We start from the raw sequence: 3,805 nt of genomic DNA on the forward strand, positions 1-3,805 counted from the left end.
AAGCTGAACAAGCCAAGTGACCTCAGCTGCTCCTTGTAAGTCTTGCCCTTGAGACCTTTCACCATCTTTGTCACTCTCCTCTGGACACAATCTCATAGTTTGATGTCCTTCTTATATTGATGTGCTCAAAACTGCACACAGTACTTGAGGTGGAGTTGCAGCAGTACAGTGTAGAGTGGGACAATCACCTCCCTCAGCCTATGCTGTGCCCAATGTGCCCCAGGACAGGGTTGGCCCTTTTGGTTGCCAGGGCACGCTGTTGGCTCATATTCAACTTGCCATAAACCCAAACCCCCAGATCTCTTTCCACAGGGCTGCTCTCCAGCCTCTTATTCCCCCACTTGTACCCCCCAGGATTGCCCTGTCCCATGTAAAGAATCCTGACTTGCTCTTGTTAGTTTTCATCTGCTTGGTGACTGCTCAGCTCTCTAGTCTATCCAGACCTCTATGCAAGGCCTCTCTACCCTCGAGGGAGTCACTCGTGCCCACTGTGACCAAGACAGCCACCAATCACCACTTTGCCCATGAGTCCGTCTCTGTTTACAAACAACAAATTTAGCAGGGCACCTTTCCTAGTTGGCTCCCTTAGTACCTGTGCCAAGAAGTTGTCTTCAATGCGCTTCAGGAATTTCCTGGACCTGTTTGTGTCCACTGTATGATATTCCCAGCTGATGTCTGGGAAGTCAAAATCACCCGTAAGGACAAGGGCACCCCCCCCCCCCCCCCCCCCCCCCTGCCTATCCCTCCTGAAGAGCCTATAACCGCCCATCAGGGCACACCAGTCACAGGCCTCACCAGGTTTCGCTTATGCCAATGATGTTGCAGCTCTGAGACTGGGCCAAAACTTCTAGTGCCTCTTGTTTATCCTTCATGCTGTGTGCATTAGTATAAAGACATTTCAAATGCACTCCAGTGTACTCGTCACATTGTGGAGCAAACGGAAGGACCTTGCTAGCACACCATCCATGAAACACTGGTGTGCCACCCTCAGGCTTATCTCAAACAAGCCTGGTTTAATCCCTTCCCCCCCTTCAAATCTGGTCTAAAGCTCTTTCAATGACCCCTGCTAACTCCTGCGCAAAACTCCTTTTCCCCTTTTGAGAAAGGTGCACCCCATCTGTCACCAACAGGCCTGTGATCAAAGGACACAAAATTCAGCTGGTGATACCAGCCATGGAGCCAGGTATGGATCAGCTGGGTCTTCCTGTTTCTTCCAACATCATTCCCTGCAGCTGGAAGGATAGAGGAAAACATTACTTGTGCTCCTAATCCCTTAACCAGTTGTCCCAAGGCCCTGAAGACTCTTTTGATCCCCCTTGGAATTCTTATTGCAACTTTCCACTGCCTACATGAAAAAGCAATAATAGATAACAATCCAAGGGCCATACCAGGGTAGGAAGTTTTCCCACCACATCTTTAACCCAGGCCCCAAGGAGGCAGCAGACTTCCCTAAGAAGTGGGTCAGGTCTGCATATTGGGCCTTCTTTTCCCCTCAGAAGAGGGTCTCCTATGACAATGACCCATCTGGGTTTTTTATGGAAGTGTTTTTGATGCAGTGCACAGGCCAACACAACCTTGGAGACACCTCCGACCTAGATGAACCATTGCTCTCGCTGTTGTTCAGTTCTACTTGCAGAGCCTCAGACCTAATGTACAAGGGCACCTGGGAAGGTGGGATGGCCACAGAGGAGATTTGCCTGCTGCGCTGGGCAGGAACTTGTCTCCATTCTCCCCTATCATTTAGGTCACTGTGTTCTGTCGGGTGGAGAGAGAGGGCAAGGGATCCTCCGTATCATGTGTCCTGTCTGCCTGACAGGTCTGTCCCAGGGAAGGTAGGGTGCAGTTCCAGTAGGTGATCCCTCTCTCAGGCTCCCTGATACTCCTCACCCTACTCACCTCCTCCTGGAGGTCTGTCACTGAGCGGAGGAGCCCCTCTCCCTGGGCGCACCTCCCACAGGGGTGCTCATTGCTGCTCGCACAGCCTGGCACCTGGGGGGCAGCGTGTGCCCTCTGGAGCTCTGCCTGGGGAGCTGTGGCAGTAGTGGCAAGTTCAGAGAGGATGTGGTCTTCTGCCAGGTAGGTACTATTGCTCCCTGATTGAGCCGGCAGAGTTACAGCACCCTTCCTGAGCGAACTGCCGCGACGCCTTGGCTGCTGCGCCATCCCCTGGTCACTAGCACTCTCCAGGGGTTTCTTTTATAGGTGTTGAGGCTTGGTTGCCATTGCTCCTGGCCCTGCCCAGGTCTCTGCAGCTGCTGTTACATGAGCTGCAGGCTCCTGGAGGGTGTCTCTGCTCCCCTGATATTTTCCCAGTTCAGGAACCCCCCCTGTGCCCCATGCTGGGGTGCTGCGCTGCCGATCGTGCTGGCCTTGGCAACTCACATGTGGAAATGCAGTAGAACAACCACTGAAGACAGGAAGAAAGAACCTCCAGGAAACATCTCTGTGTCCTAGGGCTTAACACTAATACAGAGCTGAAGTGCCAACTGGCTTCAGGAAATACAAGGCCTGGACTGCAGCCACTTGGTTGGAATACAGAGGGCACAGTACGGACCTCTGCTTACCCCACTACAGCTGTACCATTTCCATGCCAAGATGCCTGGTTCAGGGCAGTCTGCAAAACCTTGTCATCACTTGCTTTAAGGAACTTCTGGGCTTCTACAACCTCTTTGATAAAAGCTGCAATTTCGAAGCTGAAGGTTGCTGAAGACTGGCAGTGTCATCTCACTTAGGAGGCTGGCCACGTAGGAGAGGCAAGCTCCTGGATGGCCAGGGAAGGGTTTAGAGCCTGCTCTGTTGCAAGTCATCCTACTGTCATAGGCCACCTCCACCGGGGGAAATAGCTGCATCCTCAGGGTCTGTTTTCAGTAGGAGGGTGGTGAAGACATGATTTTAAAGGCCAGTCTTCCCCTTTCTTATTTAGTAGTTTTCAAACATGGCTATGGAGGTGTGTGCATGTTTGGTGAGGGAGGAAGACAGAAAAGAAAGGTCCACAGCAGCCAGTGACACATGTTTTTATGTTGAATCCTGTAAGGAGCTGAATTGATGTTTTCTGCAGAAACAAAGATGTAACTTCACTGAAGTCAGCAGCAAAACCTTCTGTACCAGGTTTTCGCTCATTTCAGCATTGTTATTTGGAAAATAACAGTTGTAGAACCATTTAATTTAGAAAGCAATCTCATTCTAGAGAAAACTGCCACTTCCAGAGGAAAAAAAACCCACAGGATTTATTTGGGAATGAAACTGAAATGCACAATATAGGCTAGGAATAAATTTATTTTACTGAGAAGAACCCTCTAGGGGAACATGAAAAAGACCATAACACATTAATAGATCTATTAAGTAAACAGGAATCCGGTAAGACAGTACCAAGACTACTGAAAGCCTCCCTAACATATTTATTCGGTTGAACTGACTCCTGAACAAAGACACAGTATTACAATTATAATTTTTCAAAAGGGTTTACAATCAGAAAGACAATAATCAGCCCTGTCAAAATGGGATAAAGATGATGGGACTTTTCATAGCATGCTTTGGAGCTGGCAGAGGCACCAGGTGGGATGTGTGTTGGGAGAAAGGGGAAGGATAAACCATTTGATCTGGTGCAAAATGATCTGACAACCTTACGCTGCCCCAGCGTTCACAGCAGTCGCCAAGTATGCCTCTTAATTGTTGTACAGATACAGAGCTGTCTCTGGAAGTCTATAATATGTCTCCTCCTCCACCCAGTGCCAGGGCTCTGGGGTACTGACAGCCCGCGCTGACCTGGCTTGTTTCTGTGCTTTTGCCCAGCAGTCACGGGGCT

This window comes from Egretta garzetta, unplaced genomic scaffold (assembly GCF_000687185.1).
Source record: "Egretta garzetta isolate BGI_Z169 unplaced genomic scaffold, ASM68718v1 scaffold463, whole genome shotgun sequence".
Classification (NCBI taxonomy): Eukaryota; Metazoa; Chordata; class Aves; order Pelecaniformes; family Ardeidae; genus Egretta; species Egretta garzetta.